This window comes from Canis lupus, chromosome 19 (genome assembly GCF_011100685.1).
Source record: "Canis lupus familiaris isolate Mischka breed German Shepherd chromosome 19, alternate assembly UU_Cfam_GSD_1.0, whole genome shotgun sequence".
Classification (NCBI taxonomy): domain Eukaryota; kingdom Metazoa; phylum Chordata; class Mammalia; order Carnivora; family Canidae; genus Canis; species Canis lupus.
This window is the reverse complement of record NC_049240.1, coordinates 11,829,367-11,855,038: the sequence shown is the minus strand read 5'-3', so window position 1 is coordinate 11,855,038 and position 25,672 is coordinate 11,829,367. Positions and strand designations below refer to the sequence as shown.

Genomic DNA, 25,672 nt, shown 5'->3' with positions numbered 1-25,672 from the left:
AATGATTTTTTAAAGTTCCTAATCTCTCTCCCTTCTACGTTTCCTTTCTAATTAAGAGGATAATTCTACAGTACCCAATCATAATTGCATTTATATAGTTTGTGAAAATATAGGACAACTGATATCACTGTCAATTCATTTGCTAATAAGATCCCTATAATATACTATAAGCGACTTTAGAAAAGTTTCTGTATATCTCAGGATCATTTCTTCTCCATTTTCTTAAATTAAAACCTTGTGCTCAATTCAGCAGCATACCTACTAAAATTGGAACTATGCAGAAAAGATTAGCCTGGCCCCTGCGTAAGGATGACATGCAAATTCATGAAGCGTTCTGTATTTTTGATCTAAGACCAAGGAGGCACACAAGCACTGTGAAGAGTAGCTCCAGGCCAAGAAGGAAGAAATCATCAAGACTCTGTCCAAGGAGGAAGAGGCCAAGAAATAAACTCTCTCTCTTTTGTCAGTACATAGTGACCTCAGCAAAAACACAGATCAGTTGTTCCATAAAACAGACTTTTATCTGCCAAAGAATTATTAAGGATTAACTATTGAAGAGTGCAAAAATTGAGAGATGTCCCTTAGGTGATGTCAGTTTGCCTACTTAGAATATTTTGAAGAGATTTTTGAAAAGATGTTAATCTCCCATTAGTGTCCCAGTGGACTTAACTGGAGACCAGAGATCCGTGACCCACACATCCCATAACAATCTCTCTCCCTTCCTCCATGTCACTTCTCTCTCTCCTCTTCATTTGTCTTCTTTGTGGCTTTTCTTTATAAAGCATTATGAACAGATGGAGTCATAAAGAGGTAAAATAGAGATAAAACACATTTGTTTACATGGGGGAATTTTTTACTTGAATTTATTATGAAAAATGGTATGGTTTTGACAAGTTGGTTACATTCATCAGAACTCACTTTCCTTAAGGTCTTGGGTTAGAAGTTGGCCTACATTTGGAGGCAAAGTGATACAACAGCAGTTAATCTCGAATGATCTTCTAGATAGGTTTATAAAAGATGGGCATGGAAGTGCCCAGCACGGCAAAGCTTGTTTTTGCTTTCTTTTGTTTTGCCTTCTGGTCTTCCTCCTGTCTTCTAGCCTCACTGACCAACAGCCACCTCAGTGACACCATCGCGCTCTTGGCTTGGACCCACAGAGGCAGTAGCCACACAGAAACGACAGTTTTCCATAGACTTTTCTGCCACTCTCCTTAACATGCCTTGTATCCCAGATTTCTCTTCAAGGTCTCACTTAACCACATAGACTTTGAGAGGGCTGGTTTTAACTTTTGTTATCTATCTTCCTTTTGCCACAATGTATAGTGCCTTGTTTCTATTGTAAATTCTTCTTTTATATTAATCAATATACTTTTGCTTCTCTGATTTACACTGAAATAATACCTTCACCCAACTTCATTCTTAAATTCTTTTAAATTATTAAGGTTTTAGCTGGGCATGTAATTGCCTGCTAGAAATTATATTTTTTTCATAGCCTCACTTACAACTAGACCCTACAACTAAATTTTGCTATGGCAAAACATGTATAAAATTTCTATTTCATTTACTTAAAAGCAGTTAACTTGGTCTCCACATTCTGGAGATTATGACATTCGGATTATGTCATAAGGTGACATATGGTGTCACAAATCTTACCATGTACATGAGTTCCATTTTTACCCCATGGCAGAGCAACAAGAAAGAATGCACCCAGGTCACTGAATGCTGTCTGGAACCAAGGTATCCTCCCACCAGGTCCCTCACCTCTAGTATGTTATGTGAGCATTAATAAAATTATATCCTACTTAAGTGTATTATGGATTCCCTTAGCGAAAGAAACATAGCCATACACTAAATATTACAGGCAATACCACAAAACTCTAGTGACTTTTATGGCTTTTCTGTGGAGCTGTTCAAACATTCTCACGCTGATACTTTTCTTCCACTAGTCCTTCCTCTGTGAGCACCCAGGCATGCGGCCACACATGAATGGATAAAGACCAACTTACAGATGAACACATATGTCAACTACAGAGAGATAGGCAAAAAGTCAGGGACCAAGGCAGAGGTTATATTAGAACCAGGTAGGCATGGACCAGACATTTAGCCCAACGCTTTGGCTAGTCTTTCCCGATGAAATAAGCTATTTTTTACCAAGGACTGTTAAGTTTCTCCAAGAAAGCTCATTCTGCATAGATTTCCTTGATCACACCGGAGCTAGGCTAGTATCATGATCAAAGTATTTTTTTAAATAGTGTCCTTTCAATAGATATGCATTTATTACTTAGTTTTCATAGCCTTGGTTATACAAATACTCACTGTTCATTTGTATTTGGTTTAAAGTTTAGAAGAGACTTGTTTTCAAGGAAGAAAGAATGTCAATTCGAGTTTGAGTTAAAGCCAAGTTTTCCAAGTGACAAACTTGCTGGCAGCAAATTCAGCAGCAGAAAGTATATCCTAGAGCAGGAGAAAGCCTCCCTCTCTGTCTTTAGGATGAACACCCAGTGCCTGTGCTGTCTATACATAAAGCAGTAAGGAAAACAAAATAGAGGATATGATCTTAAAAATAAAGAGCGAAGTAGTGCAGGAGACCCGGATTTCTATTACACAAATCTTTGACCACACATGAGTTGAAGTCATATGCAAAAAAATCTAGATTATTAGAAATTGTGGCAAGAGCTGCAGAGTCATCAAGCACGCCTGCAGATAGCGGCAAAACCATGGGTAACATAGGATTGACGCTCGTGAAGAGACAAGAAAGATAAGCCATTGAAGCGAGTCCACCAAGCATGAGATGCGTATACTTCACATTAAATAGACTTGAAACACTAGAATGCACCGAGTGGCTAAAATAATTAAAAAGAAGCAATTGAGATGTAAAGACGAAGGTGAATGCTCTCAGTGAAAGCAGTGCAGCATTCATTCTCGCAGCCAAGGATGCACAGAAGGTTCTGTCCTGAGAGAAGGAGCTTTGCGCCAGGCCTTCACTCAGGGCTGCCTAGCAACCAGCTCTTCTAGGAGGGCAGTGCATAAGTTAATCTCTTTGGTAAGCATTTGTAGCTATTAATTTAATTAGCAAAAGCAGCGTAGCATGAATGATCCTGGTGCAATAGCAAAATATTAATGAAGATTTTGAAATTCTAACCTTGAATAGGCACATTGGAGACTGTTCCCTAGTCACACTGGGCCAAGGGAAACTCATTTAAAAATAAAAGTATTGCAGAAAACTTTTTCCTTCCGAGTTAGGTTCTATGGGCTTCCAGAAAGAGACTACAATTTAAATTTTCTTCTCTCTTCTCGTTGTGCAGACACTTACCGTCTGGCTTTGAAAATGAGACTCAACGAGGTTTTTCTAACTCTAAAATTCTTTTTTTTTTAAGTTAGTTTAAAATTTTATTTTTTTTTATTTTTTTAAAAAACTCTAAAATTCTTTGAATCCCAAATGCCTCTCCCACAATATCCTGGTTTTAATTGTACTATTCCTTAGAAGACCCGTGGTTTTACCAACATAACTGTCTTCAAGGCAATCTGTGTTGGGTACCTTTCAAAGGCTATTAATGCTCCTCTTGTTAGCTGGCTAGAAGGGCAACTGTTCAGTGATAACAAGAAATGTTTTAGGGCTTTGACTCTAAGGCTGAGTCTTCTGTCCCCACAAGACTCCTGCCCAGACCTCTTCATTTCAGTTTAATAAAAGACAGTTGTGTTTCAGATGTTTCAGAAAGTCAAGTTCCATTAAAAGCAGATCACCTAGCATTTTATGTACTTTCTAACAACTTTTTCTTCTGGCAAAATGCTTTAATGGGATACTGGATCTTGACCTTGCAAAAAAAAAGAGAGAAAAAAAATGTGTGATAAAGCTTAAATGTTGTCTCAGGCTTTAAGGAAGATACACTGGAAAAAAAAATTAAAACCTCCAAAATCCTTCTTTGGCTCCTCTTTCATCTTTTTCTAATGGAAGAGTGGAATTCAGTAATATTCTAGTTTCTGCAAAGTAAACCAATAATCTGCTTATTTCTTCATTGTCTACTACTACAATAATGAGGCCCATTCCATTTTACAAGATGATCTAAGTTAAAAAATTAGTTGTGTAGGATACTTGTGAACTGCTTATGAACAGGGTCAAGGATGTTAAATGCCTGGAGAAAAATCTAAGTCAAAAAGAAAGGGAAAACAACCATTTCAGTAGCAGAGATGGTTCTTTAAAATCATAAGATCGATGCATTACCTCTGAAAATTTAGCTTTTCCAAAGACAGGAAGGAAATAGGTACGTGTGTTTATGTCTTCATGTGTGTATGTGTGCGTCCGAATTCCTAACTCTACGAGTATGTTTAGAATAGTTATTTAATTGGAACTCACCTGGCTTCAATTCTTTACTTACTAACAATATATATGAAAAGAAACAGAGGCATTGAGGCAAATAATTCAGTGTTTTTCAGGCACTCGTTCGGCCAAAAGGAAGAATCAAATGAATTGATTTTTTGAAATTGTGAATCCAAAGTAAAATTCTTATCAGGACATGGATCTGACCAGCCACTTAATGTCTTGCTCCTCTAACTGTGATGTTGGGTCAGTAACCTCAGCAACACATGGGAATAGTTGAAATGAAAATCACTGGCCCCTCTTGATATCTAAGGAATCAGAGATTCAAGGGGTAGGGTTTAGTAATCTGTATTCTAAGAAGTTATCCGGGTATTATGCTGAGGTTGAAAGCACTATTTTGATCTGTCATGTGATATATGCCATACATCTTTCCAATAAAAGTTTCTTAATCCCAATAGCCTGGTAACTATTATAATAATCTTGTTACTTCTGGTAGGTTATATTGAAAATATTTTTTAAAATCTTGTTCTTATTTTATTTTTCTATTAGTGAAATTAAAAAAAAAACTACAAAATTCCCACATATTCACAAGTTTAGAGAAAAAGAATTTTTTTTAAAGATTTTATTTATTTGAGAGAGAGAGAGACAGAGATAGAGAGAGCATGAGTGGTGAAGAGAGGGAGAAGCAAGCTCCCTACGGAGCAGGGAGCCCTACGTGGGGCTCCATCCCAGGACCCTGGGATCATGACCTGAGCCAAAGGCAGACACTTAACTGACTGAGTCACCCAAGCGCCCCAAGAAAACCTATTTTTAAAAATGGCAGAAATACTGACACTCAGATAACCAAAAAACTATATATATATTTTTTAAGAAATGGTCTCGATGCATCTCTATGTGTGAATAAATTTGCACGTATATAATCATGATCCATGGTGTTTGTCGGGGGGAAGTTTTTATTGATTTTTTTGTCAAAGTATGAATTAGAAACTCTTTTAGTGAACTTTTACTAGGCTATGTGTAAGCTAACGAAATCTCAAAATCTCTACAGCACATAATCATGAACATTCATATATTTGTTCCTTGATTTACATGAATGCTACAGGGTCTTTGTGGCTGGCCTGAGCCCCATGAACCTACTTATATTGGGACCCATGTTGAAGCACCAGGCCCTATCCAGAATGTTCTGTTTTTATGGTTAGGAGCAGTGACACAAAGTGAATCCTACAATCTGCAAAAACCTTTTGCTCAGAAGTGGTGGATGTCACATTCAATCCCTTTGCACTGACCAAAACAAGTGACAAGGCCACAGCAGGCAGTGCAGTCGGGAAGGTCTCTGCCCTGTGGAATAGTGCTGAAGTCATAGGGCAAGAGCTGGACTGTGCCACCCCTAGAAGAAGGGGGTGGATGCTTAGGGAAGAGAACACAATCCGCCATAGGCATTTGTCCTTTGTCCGTTCTTCCCCTCAGAGTTAATGTCACCATTGTCTTTGTTCTCTGCATTTCAGCTATTATACAAAAATTATTTCACTTTCTTCACAACCCTCTTTTCCCTGCTTTGGGACTTTTGCTCAAGCTGGCTCCACTGACCAAATTGCTTTTTCCTTCTCTTCACCATCATATCACTGCTCTTTTCTCAGAGAACTTCCCTATGCCAAAACCATGTCACATGCTCTAGTTACATGCTTTTAGACTTTACTTTCATTATTTAGCTGTTATCGTAGTCAATAGTGATAATAATTCAATAGTAACTATTGACTTAATATTTTACTCCAAAATGATTTCAAGATTCCAGAAAGATGGGGACATGTTGATTTTCCTCTCTATTGTATCTCTAAACAAGGTGTAGAAATAATAGTAACCTCATAAATATTCACTGAAAGGCTGAATAAATATTTTTATTTTTAATCTTTTGCAATATCTCTATTTCTTTTTTGTTATGATAATTTGGAAGATATACAACCTATTTGTTTTATTCTTTGTAACTTTAAATAAAACGATGGGATCAATATGTATTGATTGATTAGTGTCACACTGAAGCAAAATTGTTATTCCTTATTTGAAGGATAAAAGAAGTAGTATCTTCTACTTCCTCTTCCAATTATCTTTCCAGTTTTTTGTTAGTGTATTTTGTGATGTCTGTCTCAGTCCAGTTTATTTTTATACCATAATATTTTATTTACGAACTTTGAAATCTGCATTCTGTATTATATATGTAATTTCTAAAGAGTTTTAGATTTAGAGAAAATTAAAACTTGTTCTTTATCCTTTATCATCCATGTCCCCATTTGTGTATTCTTTATGTTGGGATATCTCTGGGTTAGTGCTGGGTTTCACTAAGAAATAGGGCTTTGTGAAAAGGGTATATATAGGGTTGGACTCCTGAGTCCTCACATTTATGAGAATGCCTTTATGTTGATATTGCAACTAAGCTCTAACATCATTGGTATGGAATAGAATTGAAGCATACTCCTTTTAACTCAAATTCTCTACACATTTATTGTTTATTTTTTATTTTTAAAAATCTGTCATTATTAAAATGCTTTGTATCTTTAGGACTAATACACAGGTCTTTATTTAAAATCCTAGGCATCTATTTCTAATGCATGACTGATTGCTATAGGATGAATTCCCATTGATTCATATTTGACCCAAAGCTTCCTTTCCATGTAATATGAGTTATAAATCATTTATAATTCCTCTTAGAATAAAGACAAAAACCTTTAAGATGGCCTACACATCATCTCATCCCAAACTGCCTCTTCTGCTCAAATTTGCCAAGAGCAAACATAAACATTTCAGTCCCCAGTTACTTAAACAAGAGGAGATATATTACTTTTAGCCAAAAGATTTCTCTAATAGAGATACTATTTTCATCAGACCAAATCTATGGCCTTAGACATTCAATAAGGTTGAAATTCCCTGAACTAATAATGCCTCATCTCTCATCTCCACTCTCTCAACATTTGTCTGGGTATGACCATCAGTATTCACGAGAGAAAGGGAATCAAAGGTTGTTGTTCTTGTTTTTGAGATGACATGTGAATGAAACCTTAACCTCAGTAGCTCCAACCAATCTCTTTCATGCATTCCTTTTATACTTTCTGTAAAACTAGAGATCAACACTCAAAATGGTTCTTCTGTCTTCTTACCTGTTGTACATTCTGGGGTCCTGTTGAATTACTTCACTAACTGGCAAGCAAGCAAAAAGCAGTGAAGTCACCTAGAGATGGGGCTTCAGACAACTTCAGAAAGCCTTGGGTTGGCTGCTAATGTTTCAGGATTAGTTAATGTTGCCCTGGTATTGGGAACTAGCAGAAGAACAGGAATTTGGGATGGCATGTATCCTCCAAGTATAGAGAGGCTAGAGAAATGGAAATATAGTCTTTCCTCTTAACTACTCCTAAAATAAATTCACGTCTTTCTATTTTAAAGCATATTTCTTTATTTATTAATATTCCTTCACTTATTTTTCTATAGGAATTGACAAAAAACTAGTTTTTTGTTTGCCATAGACCAGGAAAGAAGTTGATTTTTTTCTATTTTCTTTAATCAATATATATAGACTACTTTAAGCATTCCATTATAACTTGAGATGTGGACATAAGCACTCTTTTTCTGAATACAAAGGCACATTACTAAGGCCAAGGCCCGAGTAGATATGATGCCTTTGATATTCAATAACGTGAACATCATGTGGTGTACATGTGTTTGTGTGTATGAATGCACATGTGTGTCATCAAGGAAAATAGTTGTGCCAGTTAAGTATCAAAAAACTTGAATCAAATGGCTAAAACAAGGACACTTTTACCTCAACCTAAAGCCTGAAAGTAGGATAGTTCCAGCCTCTAGCTCCATTTGTTTGCTCTTCCCTCAACTCAACTCTTCCCTCACTGGTATGCAGGGTTTCTTGATTTCTTCAGACAGCCTATTCTCATCATCATAAGATGGCTATTAGCAGAAAACAAGGCAAGGCACTTCCTTGTTCACTTCTAGGACAAGAAAGAGAAGAGTCTGTCCCAGAGCCATAGAATATGAAATTTTTCTGTTCAGTCTGACTGGTCCAACTTAGACAAAGTGCTCATTCAACAACTGTCATCAAAAAATAATATTCACTGATTAGTATAAGCCAAGATTCTTTAACCAGTCCCTGGCAAAATAGCTGAGATGCCCATGATCAGCTTAAGCTAATATACACCCACCCGCACTCAGAGTTGGATATGGGATTAGCATCTTCTGAGTCATGTGAACTGCTTGGGAGTAGGTGGCTCCTGAAGAAAATTGGGGCTTTAGGGGAAATGGTCACTGTGAAGGCAATAGACTATGTCTCCTCAAAGGAAAGTGTATGTCTTATTTGGAGAGATTTATGAGACCAAACAGATGAGAAGTAAATGAATTTATTTCCTAATATCTTATAGAATACAGACGATTGCCAACTTAACAATGGTTGGGTATATGATTTTTTCGACTTGCCATTTTCGAATCAATACATATTCTATAGAAACTGTGCTTCAAATTTGAATTTTGTTCTTTTCCCAGGCTATCAATATACAGAATGGGGCAGAAGCAGTGAGCCACAAAACCCAGATGGCCAAGGAACCATAAGGGTAATACACTGGCAATCATCCTATACCCATATAATCATTCTGTTTCTCACTTTTAGTACAATATTTGATAAATTCTATGATAAATTCTAGTATTTAACATTTTACTAACAAACAGGCTTTGTATTAGATGATCTTGTCCAACTGTAGACTAATGTTAAGTGTTCTGAGCATGCTTAAGGTAGGCTAAGGTAAGGATGATGTTTGTCAGGTTAGGGCTTTAGATGCATTTTTGACTCCTGGTATTTTCGAGTTATGATGGGTTTATCGAGATGTGGCTTATCCTAAATCCAGGGAGATCTGTGTAGAATGGTGATTCCGAACTCAGCCTTTGTAGTGGCATGGTCCTGGATTCTAAATTTAAATCCATTGTTCAATTACTGAATGAGTTTGGTTAGGATATTCTTTTATAAAATAAGGAAACATTATCATATAGAATTTTTTGTTATTATCTAAGTGAGATAATTCATGGGTTTGGAAATAAATGCTGACTTTATTTTTACAATCAATTTTCCTTAAATTTCGGAATATCATTTGAATAAATTGTTTCTTTATCATTTTCTATTAAATTTCCTAGAAGACTCTTCTCTCATTTTAAGAAATACTTTTTTTAATCTTCTATTTTCTATTTGATTTTTAAAATTTCCTTAGTTTCTAATCATCTTTATGTTGTATTCATTCATATCTGCCATTTTGGTTCTAATAATCATTTTTATTTGCTTTCACCGTGGTTTTTTCAACCTTATTCTATACATAACTGATTAGGTTTTGTGTATTACCTACCAGTGTTTCATTCCTCATTGTTTCGAATGTGTCTCTTGGTTGATAAAAGGTATTGTTTCTCTATTTCTTTCCTCATAGCTTCTTTTAAATTTTCTTCCGTTGTCTTAGCATGTAATCTTTGAAACTTCAGTTCATTAAATCCATGTTATTCATTACTTCTTGATGTTGCTAAGTAGTAACTACATTTGTTTTTTTTTTTTTTTGGGAGCAAATCAATTCCCAAAATCGGTGCTTCATTGGCATTCTGCATAATAAGCCCTTATCCTTATTTATTTGTTATTTACTTACTGTTCTATATTCTTGAATTAAATAGGTTTCATTTCTTCCTCATTACATATTTATCTTTGACTGGGTGGGGGTAACCTAGGTCTGCTGTGGCTCCATAAATAACAGAAATTAATTATCTTTGCTGTCTGATTTTTAAACCCTGCTCTTGAGTTGAGGGATTAGGAGCTGGATGTGTGTAGTTGTCACTCTTGTCTTCATTCTGCACTGGGCACTGCCCTACCTACTTTAATGAATATCTAACCTTGCTCAGCTTTCCCTATAATGCACATTCAGGATGTACTAGTGGAAATTATAGTGGGAATTCCTCACGGAGAGATTTGTATTTCAAGTGGTTATCTTTTTAACTATTTACTAATTTTTATTTTGTATTTGTTTGCTGCTGCCATGTCACTGGATGCCATTACACTTTGGAAATTATTCCCTCTTCTAATCTCATCTTCTGCTGAGACAAAGTGGACAAGTGTCGTCTTTTAGTATTTCTTCTCATATGAGCATTAGGAGGTTATTCATTGGCAATAAAAACAAAGGATGATTTGGGAACATTTAGAGTTTCTCTCTGGAGTGCATTTATTTCATTTATTCCAAATTTATTTAAGGTGTGATATAGCAGTTAGGAATGTTTGGCAGGAAATAATAGTAACAACAGCACTAGAACACTTTCTTTCCCAAATTAGTAGAATAGTGTTTCATGGCCAAGCTTAAGAGGCATTGGGACAATAAGAGAATTAGCTTTTTCATCTTCTGTGCTGGAGCCCAGTGACAGAGAAAAAGGTTGGGTTGGCCTGAACTGAAGTACAGTGTCTAATACAGGGACCCATCTGATTTGCAAGTTACTTGCACTCCAAGTTATGAAGTCCGTGACCAAGCAAAAACAGATTTCTTAACATCTCCTGAATCTCTGTAAATTTTATTCCAGACCATGTCCTCACTAATTCTGTCTCTTTGCCTTGAATATCCTTCACAGCTATTTCTACTTAAGGAAATTGTACTCAACCTTGAAGGTCATGCTGACATGTCAGACCCTCCATGAACACTTCCTGATTTTACTCATTACTCTTGGTCAGTTTCTCTCTTTCTACGTTGAGCTATTATTGCATTTTAAAAACTGTCTTTCAAAATGTTGTATTATCTGGTATGTATTAAATGATTTCTCTATGCTTATTATTATTCCCCTGAGATTGTGAAATATGCAAAGTTCATATTTTCTTTCTGTTTATCTTCCTTAAAACACATTGCAAAGTGCTTGGCACATAGTAAATGCTCATTTTTTTGTTTGCTCATTACAAAAAAAAAAAAAAAAAAGCTTTCAATTGGATGCATCTTACTCAACCAGAAATTTCATTTATATTTAAAACCACTTCTTTGGGGGAAGAAATAAGGAATATTGTATATATTATAGTTTGTAATGCCTCTCTGAACACTTAGGCTAAATTTATTAATTTAGATACTTTTACTTATTTATTTTCTTTAAAAATATGAGTAAATGTCAATCCTTGCATAATTCTAAGCACTTCAGTTACTGAAGAGACTCTTTAGGAGAGTGGATGCTTTACAAGAGGAGACGTAAATTTCATTCATCTTTTTTTGTTCAGTCTCAGGGTAGCTGTGCTTTATCAGGTGGACGGCCTATTGAACAAGGTTTCAGAGTTCTCCACTGACACAGAAGTCAGTGATATTGTGTGGGGACTGTGTCTACCGATGATAAACAATGCCAGGCTCTGTGTTGCCTTTATACGTCTTTTTGGAGCATGGACTAACCTTTAAAGCTCTAAGTTACAATTTCCCACTCTCCGCTGTACTGCTAACAATGGGATGGGTCCCCTGTGTTCAGCTGAGCTAACCACATTCTAAAGTTCAGAGAGGAGAGAAATTGAGATTCCTGCTTTATTGCGGCATTCTACTTTCCCTCTGAAAATCTTATATGTAGTTACATCTTGGAGTTTACATATTGCTGAGCATTCAATGCCCTGGTTAAGGTAAGCAAAATCTATTATAATCCTTTCCCAATCCCTTCTGATTAAATACTGTTCCACGACTCTGTCTAAGTGAGAGCAGTGGGGCCAGTAAAGCTGCTTCAGCTTAATTGTTGTTGGCATTCTTTTTCACTTGGGGCTTAATGGGATGTTTCTCTTTGACGTTTTTTAGCAGTGAAACTGCCTGGAATTCCCATACACTTTGTAGGAATGCTTGCATTAGTGAGAGACAGGATTTCCTCCTAAATTAATTCCTAAAACGGAGATAAGAATCAGTCATGGGAATACGGGGTGAGGATCACAGAGCACTTGATGCTATTTTTATATGTTTTAATTTTTAAATGTTACTTCTGAGAATACATATACATTTCATATATATAAATTTATATATCCATATGAATTTATATATTATAAGGCAATATACAAATATAATAAATTATAATATACTTATATTTGCATAAGTAGTTTAAGTAGTTTGCATAAACTACTTTAAGTAGTTTAAAGATGTATATATAATACATTTATATGTGTATACTGGATAAGATAATATTTCAATATTTGTATTGAATTTAGATCTATAGTATCAAATATATAAGACCCAAGGTTTTCATTTTGTTTTGCTTTGTTTGAATCATTTTTTAAATTATTTTTTAAATATTTTATTTATTTATTCATGAGAAACACACAGAGAGACTGAGAGAGAGGCAGAGACACAGGCAGAGGGAGAAGCAGGCTCCATTCAGGGAGCCCCATGTGGGACTCAATCCCAGGTCTCCAGGACCAGGCCCTGGACTGAAGGTGGCACTAAACCGGGGAGCCACCTGGGGCTGCCCGTTTTGTTGGTTTGTATTCAGTAAGATAAATAATTTATTTGACAGTTAAAAAAATTTTTTTTCAACAAAATGGCTAAAAGACTTCATCTCAAATGTATGCACCTCACAAAAATAAGAAAATATTCCAGTAGCATGACTCAAAATTAAAGAACATGTCTTTCTACCAACTCAAGTTTCTGTTCAGTTCAGCCAGAAAATGCCACTGGACCAGCGCTTTCTAGATAATAGAGAATGCATTAAGGACGGGGTCTTTAGTCTACTTGACTATAAATTGTACTCACGATGGAAAAATGTTAGAAAATGTAGCTCTATTTTTTTTTAACATTTTGCTGGCAATTCTCATGCACTATACATATGAATGTTTTTGAAAATTTTTGCACCTGTTCTATTTAAAGGTGTAGTTTAGCTCCTAAAATATCCTATTATCCATTAACAGCATCAAATCAGTAGCAGTATAAAATTTTACTTACAAAAGTGATTCAAAATGCCTCCTGAATTAAGAAGCAACTTACATTGACAACTTCTAAGTAGGAGCTTCATTTATTTATTTATTTATTTATTTATTTATTTATTTATTTATTATTTATTTTTAGGAGCTTCTTTTATTCAGAATACTATACAAACTTGATATTCTCTACCTTATTTTTCCTACAAATCCAATTACCTAACACAAAAACAAAAGCAAAAACAAAAAAAAACAACAACGATATTCACTCATTCACTCACTCTTAGTCCACATTTTCAGCTTTGGTTAGAAACATATTTCTTCAAAACACATCAATGACTTCCTGAAGTGTATTTTTTAAAACAATTATCCATACGAATAAAAATATGCCCTGTTATACCAGTCTGTGAAAAGACCATCAGGTATATTTCTTTAAATACCTGAATTACTATGGTTGACTCCCATTGTCCACATCTTAGCATGCATGTCTACTTTCTTAACTACTTAAGCAGCCCTCTGCTGACATGTCAGCACTGTTACCAGAGCCTTTCCTGCAGGCTTTCCTAGTATCGCACTCAGTTTTTTAAGATCTAGCCATGCCCTTTCACCCTACAGCCTGAATAGCTTCAATAAGTTTAGCAGTAAGTTTTTCAATCCTTTTTGGAAGACTTCTCTGGGGTCCAAAGTTAATCCCAGGAGGAGTGGATGAGAGCTACTTTTGGATTTTGCCATCTCAAAGAACCTAAACTCTTCCTCACTGGGAATTTCTGGTGAGCCAAACTCCCAGGAGCTGGTAATTTTCTATGAAAAATGTGATGTAGTTTTTTTTTTTTTTTTTGGTTTAGGGGTTTTTGGGTTTTGTTTTTGTTTTATGATAACACCTGGTTTAAGAAGTCTCTAAAAATACTAATGTTGCAAAGATATCCCTAAAAATCAAAGATAACTTACACTTTTTGAAGCAAAATGGTAGACAGATAGTTTTATTAAAGTTTTGACCTTAAGATTTATTCCTTCACAATATCAGACCAATCAGGAAAAGTCAATATTGAAAAATGACATTAGAGCTACTAGAATGTATTCCAATACTGATGTAATGTAGATTACTTACCTTCACAAAAGAATTATTCATCCTGGCACTTTAAATGATAATCTTTACATCTTTTATCTTTGGATTATAATCCAAAGACTTTTAATTTTTTAATTTTTTAATTTTTTTAAGATTTTATTTATTTATTCATGAGAGACACACACACACACACACAGAGGCAGAGACACAGACAGAAGGAGAAGTAGGCTCCATGCAGAGAGTCTGACACGTGACTCAATTCAGGGACCCCAGGATCAGGTCCTGGGCTGAAGGCAGCACTAAACCGCTGAGCCACTCAGGCTGCTCCAAAGACTTTTTAAAACTGTAAATAATATATGTAATTTAAGAAATCTGCATGACAAAGTCAAGGAACTCAACTTAATTTAGGAGAAACTAAAATCATATTTCTTTCAAAGTGCAGTGTTAAATTGAAAAAACAAGTAAATTTGATGGAGTCCATATCTAAAGGTCATTAGTAATCATACAAATATGAAATACAAAAAAAAGGGATATCTTGGTATTTTTAACTTTTGTGGATTTTGGAAGTTGTGATTATATTTGTACATTTTATATTCATCATATTGATTGAAATCAAAATTACACAGTTTAAAACTTGATTTATTTAGGCAAATTTCCTTCATCTGTAGAAAATTATGTTGTTTGCAGATTGAATTTTATTTTCAATTAATTTTAAACCAACAGAAAAATTTTAAGATTGGTTATAGAACTGTATACTTTTCAACCAAATGTCCCAATTATTAAATTTCCCACATTTACTTTAGCATTCTCTCTCCCTGTCTTTCTCTCCTCTCCCTCTATCCCCACCTCCTGTCCCTCTATTTTTGTCTTCATCTCTTTCTCTCTTTCTTTCTCTCTCTCTCTCTTTCTTTTTTTCTTTTCTTTTCTTTTTTTTTTTTTTGGCATCCCTAAACTGTTTTTCAGCTATTTAGGCTATTGAGAGAAGAGCCAGAGAGAGGAAGTAAGATTTAGGAAGAAGAATAAAACACTGCAAATACTTTAGTGTATGTTTGATAAAGAATAAGGATATTTTCTTACATAATTATGGTGGAATTATCAATATTAGGAATTTAACATTCATATAACATTGTAGTCTACAAACTACATTTAGATTTCACCAATTATATCAGTCTTTCATAGCAAAAAATTAATAATAATAATAATAATTATTATTCTAGTATCCTTTATTTTGAAACAGGTCATTTATTAACAGAATGTCTAGTGCAAGTTTTGGTGTGGTAATATATTTTCAAACATGCTAGATAAATACCTCAGAGCATGATTGCTGGATCATATGGTAAGAGTATGTGTAGTTATGTGAGAAACTGTCAAACTGTCTTCGAGAGTGGCTATCCCATTTTATATTACCACCATCAATGACTGAGAGTTCATATTGTTCCACATTCTCACCAGCATTTGGTTTTGTCATTGTTTCTGATTTTGGCCCTTCTAATAGGTATGCAGGGATATCTTAATGTTTTGATTTTCATTTCCCTGATGACACATGATGTGGAGCATCCTTCACGTGCTTATTTGCTCTTTGTATGTTTTCTATGGTGTTGTGTCTTTTAAGGCTTTTTCACCATCTCTTAATTGGGTTGTTGATGTCCTTGTTGTTGGGTTTTAAGTTCTTTTGTATTTAGGTAACAATCCTTTATCTGATAAGTCTTTTGATAATATTTCCCCCCAGTCTATGCCTTGTCTTTTTATTCTTTTGAGAATATCTTTCACAGAAAGAGATTTCCATTTTACTGAAGTCCATATTAATTTTTCTTTCATAGATTGTGCTTTGGCATTGCAGGTGAAAAGTCACCACCATACCCAGGGTCATCTGGATTTTCTCCTGTTATTGTTCAGAACATTTACAGTTTTGCACTTTAATTTAGATCCATCATCCACTCTTAATTAATTTTGTGAAAGACATTAGATCTATGTCTAGATTTAACTTTTTTTGCATGTGGATGTCCAGTTGTTCCAGCAGACTATCTTTTTTCCATTGTATTATCTTTACTCTTTTTTCAAAAATCAGTTGACTAAATTTATGTGGGTATATGGGTTCTTCATTTTGTTCCATTAATCTATTTGTCTATTGTTTCTCCAATACCACACTGTGTTGATTACTAAAGCTTTAAAGTAAGCTCTGAAGTTAATTAGTGTCAGTCTCCAAATTTATTCTTCCCCTTCAACCTTTTATTTCTTCATATAAACTTTAGAATCAGTTTGTTAATACCACAAAACAACTTGCTGAGCTTTTGAATGGGATTGCACTGAAACTATAGATCAAGATGGAAATACATCTTTATAATATCAAGTTTTACTATCCATGAATATGAAATATCTCTTCATTTATTTCATTCTTCTTTGATTTCATTCATCCAAATTTTGTAGTTTCCCTCATTTATACCTTGTATGTATTATATTATATTTATAACCTAAGTATTTCATATTGAGGGATGGTAAAGTGATACTGTTTTTACTTTCAAATTCTCCTTTGTATGTTTCATATATTGTTGATATATAGGAAAACAACAGACTTTTCTATAGTAACTTATATCCTACAACCTTGCTATAATCAGTTATTCGTTTTAAGAGTTTGTCGAATTTTTTCAGACTTTCTATATAGGTGATCATATCATTTGTGAACAAAGACAGTTTTGTTTCTTCCTTTCCAATCTGTATATCTTTTATTTCCTTTTCTTATCTTATCACATTATCTAGGATTTCAGTACAATGTTGAAAAAGAGTGGTGAGAGCTGTCATCCTGTCTTATATCTGATTTCAGGGGGAAAGCTTTCAGCTTCCTACCATTAAGCACATTATTAGCTATAGACTTTTGCAAATATTCTTTATCAACTTGAAGAAGTTCTCAACTATTTTTAGTTTATGAGATTTTTTTAAAATCATGAGTTGGTGTTGGATTTTGTCAAATGCTTTTTCCACATCTATTGACATGGTCCTGGGATTTTTTCTTTTTCAGTTAGCTGTAATGCATTGTATTAATTGATTTGCAAATTTTGAACCTGAGATAACTCCTACTTGGTTGTGGTGCATAATTCTTTTTATACATTATTGGATTAAATTTTCTAATATTTTAAGAATATCATTTAATTTTAATCTCTTTTAAAAAATTTTCATGGGGCTAGGTTATGTATTTATATTGCTCCTGGATTTAAACTTGAGTAGGTCTTAGGTCTTTTATGGTTATTTTTAAATAATAAAGTTTATAATTACTTTAAGTCACAAGGCAGTCCCACTGCAGTACTTTATATATTTGTTACTATGTACTAATCATAGCTGTAAACATGGGTTAAAGAAGATCTTTTTATTCCCATGGGATGTCTGAAGTCAAGAAAGAGATAGGAAACTATGGCATGGTCCTTTTCTCCTTTCTAACTCAGCACTTCACTTCTCATTTCCATATTGCTAGCTGCAATATGACTTTACTATGCTTATATCAAGGAGAAGTTGCAATAAAGTTTGAACAGATTGAGGGGGACAAGCAACAAAGAAAAGGGCTTGTTCAATGGGTATTGTTGTAATGGTGTAGAACTGGTGCTTCCAATTCTTCAAAAATATTTGTAGCTCATTTATCAGTCCTGGATATTTTCATTAGTTCTTTGGATACAACCACTATAAAGATTCTCCATTAATGCTTTTATCAGTATAATCATAATTATTTAAAATTTTGTTTTTTTCTTCTAATGTCTGTGTCATACTTGAATCTGGTTCTATCCCTTGACAGTGTAATGTTTATTTTGATTTTTATATACCTTTTAAGTTGTTTTGAAGGCCAGACATCTAGGTAAGATAGTAGAGATGGAGATAAATAGCTTTAATGTCTAATTTATAGTTTTCAATTGATCTTGTCAAAATTTGCTATAATGCTAGTGCCCCTAGCCACCTGCATACATGAATGTTAACAGTTAATGGAGAAATATGGCATGATCACAGATATTGAAATACTTTTGTAATTTTTCAAATGCAATATTCTTGGCAATAGAGAAATTATCAAGTGAGGAGTAAGATCAAATGAATACCCCAAAGACGAAACAATATCTAATAAGACATCCCAAAAAGGACACTAAGTATTTTAACTATCATAGGATGCCTGGTGGCTCAGTAGTTCAGCATCTGCCTTCGACTCAGAGTGTGATCCTGGTCTGGGAATTGAGTCCTGCATGAGGTTCCCTGTGAGGAGCCTGCTTTTCCTTCTGTCTGTATCTCTGCTTCTCTCTGTGTGTCTCTCATGAATAAACAAATAAAATCTTTTAAAAAATTAAATATTTTAATTATCAGATAAAAATTTTAACTATATTTGCTCTGCTTGTAGATTTAAATATAATTTTGACAGAGGATTGGAAAACAAGGATAAAAGGAAGGAAGACAAAACTCATTTGAAAAATAAGTAATATAATAATTCCAAAAAATAAATAAATAAATAAATAACCCAAATCAAAAGTTAATGTAATACATGAGTAGCAATTAACACACCCAGTACCTAGATTTTGGTTTCTTCAGTAATAGGAAAAAGGGCACCAAGGAGATGTGACTGTTCTAGAACTGGAGCAGGCAATTTAAGGTGATGCTATAGCATCTGGTAATGCCAGGAAATGAGATTAAAAAAAAAATAGCAAACACAAAGATGGGATATGTGAAAGGGTCACAGGAGCCAACAATGACCATCACTGGAACAATTTGACCAACAAAAAATAAAATAGCATTTTATTAAAACTCAATGTATACTCAAATATGTGACCCCATATTAATATAAATATATAATGTAATAAATGAAGAGGAGGGAAGAGACATGTTTCCCATGCAGAATTCTGAATAATTCATGGAGATACTGTGCCCTAAAGGAACAGGAGAATCATTTCTCCATCCTTCAGTATGGGCTACACATAGTTACTTCCAAGGAGAATGAAATGGGAAGAGGGTAAAAGGAGTAACTCTACAGTGGAGAAACCTGTCAAAAATGATCTACTTCAGTGAGATCTTCAGCATCAACATTCATAATAAAAAATCTTGTTAACAGTATGTACCCTTGATATAATGAGATGAAAAATGGTATTTTACCCATGTGATATTCCTCACTAAAACCCACAACACCAGTCTAATCATGACAAATCCCCATCATCAGACAAATTTTGGAGGGGCTTGCTACCCTGAACAATAATCTTCAAAACTGTCAAGATCACCAAAAACAAAGAAAATCTGAGGAAATATCATAGCCAAGAATAACCTAAGGATATAAGATGATTAAATAAAATGTGGTTTCTTGCATGGTATCCTGGAAGAGAAAAGATAAAACTGAGGAAATCTGATTAAACAGAAGACTTTAGTTATTATGAATGCATCAATATTGGTTTATTAATTATAACAAATGTACCATGTAAATATAAAATATTATTAAAAGGAGGAAGCTCTGTAAATATAAAACTATTCTAACAAAGTCTATTAATTTTTTTCTAAGTCTTAATGAATAGAGGTAATAACAAATTTAATGTGTTTGAAAGAGAATAAATGAACTAGAAGGTAGAATTGAAGAAATACCAGGGTCAAGAACAGAGAGACAAAGGGTTGAAAATACAGAGGAGAACAGAAACAGATGTCTGACATAAATGGAATTACATAACCGAGGAGAAAGCAAAGAAAGGGAAAGGGAATAAAAGCAATGAGTGATAAGAAATGGTTAATGGGGCTCGGGTGCTCAATTGGTTGAGTTTCTGACTTTGATTTTGGCTCAGGTCATGATCTTGGGGTTGTGAGATCTAGCCTGGAAAGCTCTGTGGTGGTGATGAGGAAGTGTGGAGGGAGTCTACTTGACATTCTTTCCCTTTGCCCCTCCTCCTGCTTGCTCTCTCTCTTTCTCTCTCTCTCTCTCTCTCAAATAAATCTTTTAAAAATGGTTAAGAACCCCTTAAGTCTGATATAAAATATCAAAACAGAATTTTAAAAGATACTATTAGCCCAAAGTAGTTTAAATATTTTTAAAAATTACACCACAGAAAATCACAGTAAAACTACTGAAAAGCAAACACAAAATGAAAATATTAGAGACATTCGGAAAGACAAATAATAGGCAAACTACTTTGAAAGGAGTGATTTGATTGGAAAAGAAAACCAAAAGCAGACCTCTTAACAGAAATAACAGAAACCAAGGATAATGTATTGATGTCTTCTGTTTAAAACAATTAACCGAAAACATAGAATTTTATATCCAATAAAAAGTATCCTTTTAAGAATGAAAGCAAAATACAAATATTTTTTAAAACAAAAACTAAGAAAATTTGTTCTAGCAAATCCACCTAACGCAAATTTAAAGTATATTTCTTAGGCAAAAGGAATGTGATCCCAGATGAAAAATTTTAAAACAAATGAAATGAATATAGCAAAAATTAAGGTAAATAAAATGCACACTGACAGGAAGGTTGTCCCCACATTCTGAGTGCATTTTTAGGTTGTTTAAGCTATTTAAACTTATAGCTGCACTTAGACAAGTGGGACATTCTTGTGATTTAACAAAAATAACAATTAAGGGAAAGATATGGTTCTGGTGATGGCCCTAAAAATATCAACCAATGTTTGGCTTTGTAAGTGAAGATGGAATAACAATTCCGACATGATTTTTCATGTTTGATCATTGACAGGATTTAGACTTTCACTCTTTCCTCCTCTGTGACTACACAGCTGGTATTTTAGATAAGGAAACCCCTGTGCACCCTCTTGACCTCTCGACCTCTCTGCACCAGCAGGAAGTTTCAGGTCCACGGCCCTAACCTACATGCGTGGACTCTGCTCTAGCCCCACCCCTCAAACAGGCTCATGTGTAATTGGGTTGAAATATGAACACCATACTTCATTCCTTTTTTCAAATAGTAATACATTTTAGTCTTTTAAAAGGAAAATTTCATTATTTAAAAAAATAACTAAATCTAGGTAGTATAGGATCCTAGCGAGCGTGTGTATTCCTACTCAATCAAAGTGATTATACGACATGAAGGAGAGAAGCTCTGCTGAAGAATTACAAACTGCTGAAATCAAACAGATGAACAGTATTTAAGTTCTGAAGCTTAATGATTAATATACTATAAATAGTATTATTTAACTTTTAAGGTTAGACATTTGGTATCCTAAGAAGTAGAAAGGTCATAAAAATAAATATAAGCCATAGAAATAGACCCCCTTGTGCGTATGTGTGTGTGTGTGTGTGTGTGTGTGTGTGTGTGTGTTCAAATGAGTATTTCAAATGCCTTGGAAAAGTTTGAGTAATTGAGGGATGTCATTTCATACTAAAAAACAATACATATTATTAAATACAATTATGGCAACTTGAAAATCTCTTTGTTCTTTAAATACTCTACCAAGAGAAAAGTTGGGTGCCTGTCTCAGTTCCAACAATAGCTATATAGTGCTGGTAACCGCTTCATGTGCACCCATACGTGGGGAACTGTCAAAACCATCAACCCTGAAAAATTTTCACTCCTACTCATCCTATTATTCTGTTTAATCTTTTGTTTTAACTATTTTTCATTCTTATGAGAGTAATAAATGCACATAATTTAAAAAGTCAACTAGTACTACAAAGCTATAATAAAATATTAGAACTCATTCCTCACTTACCCATTCTCAGTCTGGCTTTCAAATGCCTCACCTCCCTGTAAGGAAGTTTTGTTTATTTCTGTATTTGAAAATTATATAATTTACTGCTATTTTTTACATACTAACTTCAGACATTTATGCTGTCTCCTAAAATGTAAAGATGATTACTTTTAATTATTATTCTTGCACCCTTCCTCCATCCTTCTAAATTAGTGTTAGGATTTTTTATTAAATCAATATTCTGGCATCATGATAAACACTGTAGAAATTGTATTTACCATCTTTGCATTTCCTTTCTGCTTTTCCTGTGGATAATAATTGCTTTAAAATATCACATATTTTTACATATATCTATCACATAGTTTCCTAAACTTAAGGCTGCTGCAGAGCTGTCATGCTGAGAATTCACTTCCATTCTGGGCTTCTTGTTGCCATTGCATATGTTGAACACACTATCTATTGGATCTCATGTCTTTTACATTTTTACAATTTTATTTATCACTCTTGGGAAACATATTTCTAGTTGCCTCTTGAGATGAGCTGTAAGGTAAATAAATTCTTCAAACCTTCTCTGTCATTTTGACAATCCCTTTCTTATGTGTTCTTGCCTGACATTTTGTCAAGTTTCAGAACTTTTTGGTTGAAGTTATTTCTCTCAGATTTTTGCTGACTTTGTTTTGTTGCCTTCAAACCTCCAGTGCTAGTAAATATTAATGTCATTTACATCCAAATTTATTTTTATGTGACTTGTTTTATTCTTTTACAACAGCTTTAGAATTTTTTGCTATCCTTGGTATTCTAAAATTGATTAAAATGTGGATTTTATGGGCCTATTCAAATTCATTTTTTCTAGGTGTTGGTGAGTCATCTCATTCAATTTCTAAAAATGATTTGAATTATTTCTTTGATAATTTCCTTTTTTAATTTATTCTTTTATGTGGATTGTTATTCATTGTATATTGAACTTCTTAGATTAACATTTCCTTCTCATTAGACATCTCTCTTTTCCTTCTGGTTCCGTTTTCTGGGAGGTTTTCTCAACTTTACCTTCCAATATTTATATGATTTTTTTTCTGTAAGTGTGTATTTTATTTCTGCAAATTCTTCTTCCTTGGCTTGATATTTTTAATGGCATCCTTTTATATTTCAGAGAATGTAACATCTACTTTGTGGTGGTAATAAACAAGTTAACGTCTTATTAGATCTTCCACTTCAGACATTCTGTCAATTATTCACTATCCACTTTAAAATAAAAAAGTGAACAGTGGCACCTGGTGGCTCAGTCAGTTAAACGAATGAGTCTTGATTTGGGCTCAAAGTCAGGATCTCAGGGTTGTGAGATCAAGTCCTGCACTCAGCTCCAGGTAGAGGAGTGAAACTTAAGATTCTCTCTCTCTTTCCTCCCTCTCTTTCTCTCTCTGTCTCTGCCCCTTTCCCCCTGCTCGCTCTCACTCTCTCTCTCCATAAATAAATAAATAAATAAATAAATAAATAAATAAATTCAACAGACTTTCTTCTTAAGAGCAATTTTAGGTTCACAGAAGAACAGAGTGAAAAGTACAGAGTTTTCAGATACTTGTTCCATCTCACAAATATTTTCTTATTAATTTCTTATTAATATACCTTACACTGGTATGGTACATTTGCTATAATTAATGAACCAACGTTGACACATCATTACCAACCGAAGCCTATAGCTTACATAGTATTGCAGCAAACGTCCATCTTTTTAGTATCATACAGAGCAGTTTCACTGTCCTAAAAGTCCCCTGTGTTCCATCTATTCATTCAAACCCCTAGCAACTGCTGACCTTTTAATTGCTCAATAGATAAAACTTATTCTTTCTAGAGTATTTATAAGTGGAATCAAATACTATGTAGTCCTTTAAGATTAGCTTTTTAAAAAAAAATATTTATTTATCATAATCACACACACACAGAGAGAGAGAGAGAGAGAGAGGCAGAGACATAGGCAGAGGGAGAAGCAGGCTCCATGCACCGGGAGCCCGACGTGGGATTTGATCCCGAGTCTCCGGGATCACGCCCTGGGCCAAAGGCAGGCGCTAAACCGCTGGGCCACCCAGGGATCCATTTTTTTTTTTAATTTTTATTTATTTATGATAGAGAGAGAGAGAGGCAGAGGCATAGGCAGAGGGAGAAGCAAAGATTAGCTTTTGTTTAGAAATATGCATGTAAGTTTGCTCCGTGTTTTTTTGAGGCTTAATCATTTATTTGGAGGACTGAATAATATTCCATTTTATGGATGTACTACAGTTTATTTATCCATTTGCCTATTGAAGGATATCTTGATTGCTTCTAAGTTTTGATAATTATTAATAAATCTTCTGTAAACATTTGTATGCAGGTTTTTGTGTGTATATAAGTTTTCAACTCATTTTAGTAAATAGCAAGGAATATGATTGTTGGACTATTTAGTAAGAGTCTGTTCATTTTTCTAAGAAACTGTTGAACTATCTTCTGAAGTTGCTGTACCATTTTTCATCATTGCTGACAGGCAACGGATGAAAGTTCCTGTTGCTCCACAACCTCCTTGGCATCTGATGCTGTCAGTATTCAGGATTTTAGTCATTCTAATAGTAGTATATCACTGCTTTTAAAGTTTGAATTTTCTAATGATACCTGATATTGAATATCATTTCGTATGCTCAGTTGCCAACTATATATTTTCTCTGATAAGTTGTCTGTTCAGATATTTTGAACATTTTTAGTTTAGTTCTTTTTTTCTTATCATTGAGTTTTAAGAGTTTTTATAGATTCTTAATAAAGATCCTTTATCAGATATGATTTCTGCAATAATATTTCTCAGTCTATGGCTTCTCATTTTCTTGACAGTTTCTTTTGCAGAGTAGCCATATCCACTTTTCATCATCAAAATGTATTGTCTTCCTCCATTTTCTTTGATATGATATACATCTGTAAAGCTATGGATATGTAGTATTCATTGTATATTTATGTATAAGTATATATATGCATATATATAATTTTTTTAAAAATGTTCAACATCACTAGACATCAGGGAAATACAAATCAAAACCACCATGAGATACCACCTTACACTGGTGAGAATGGCTAAAATTAACAAGTCAGGAAATGATAGATGTTGGTGAGGATACAGAGAAAAAGGAACGCTCTCACACTGCTGGTGTGCAAGCTTGAATGCAAGCTAGTGTGGCCACTCTAAAAAACAGTATGGAGGTTCCTAAAAAGTTGAAAATAACAACCCAGCAATTGCACTACTAGGTACCTGGCCCAAAGATACAAATTTAGCTATCTGAAGGGGCACCCGCACCCCAATGTTTCTAGCAGCAATGTCCACAATAGCCAAAATATGGAAAGAGCCCAGATGTCTATTGACAGATAAATGGATAAAGAAGTGGTATATAGATATATACAATGGGATACTACTTAGCTATCAAAAAATGAAATCTTGTCATTTCCAATAACGTGGATGGAACCTGAGGGTGTTATGCTAAGCAAAGTAAGTCAATCAGAGAAAGACAATTATTATATGGTTTCACTCAAGTGTGGCACTTAAACAAAACAGAGGAGCATAGAGAAGGGAGGGAAAAATAAAACAAGATGAAATCAGAGAGATAGACAAACATAACTCTTAATAATAGGAAACAAACTGAGGGTTGCTGGAGAGGAGGGGAGTGCGGAGATGGGATAACCAGGTAATGGACATTAGGAGGGCATGGTATGT

General features: G+C 34.3%; 1 long non-coding RNA gene and 1 other non-coding gene across 4 annotated transcripts in view; both read left to right on the top strand.

The window, feature by feature from the left end:
- Positions 1-237: 237 nt before the first annotated feature.
- LOC119864538 lies at positions 238-344 on the top strand. The gene has a single exon (XR_005374366.1). It is a non-coding gene; the product is annotated as a U6 spliceosomal RNA (small nuclear RNA).
- A 1,316-nt stretch (positions 345-1,660) lies between these two features.
- The window catches only part of LOC102157193, a 148,472-nt gene continuing 124,460 nt past the window's right edge, over positions 1,661-25,672 (top strand). For all 3 annotated transcript variants that reach the window (XR_005373909.1, XR_005373908.1, XR_005373910.1), the window contains exons 1-2: positions 1,661-1,737; positions 8,855-8,922. This is a non-coding gene — a long non-coding RNA (uncharacterized LOC102157193). The remainder of the gene's footprint in view (positions 1,738-8,854; positions 8,923-25,672) is intronic.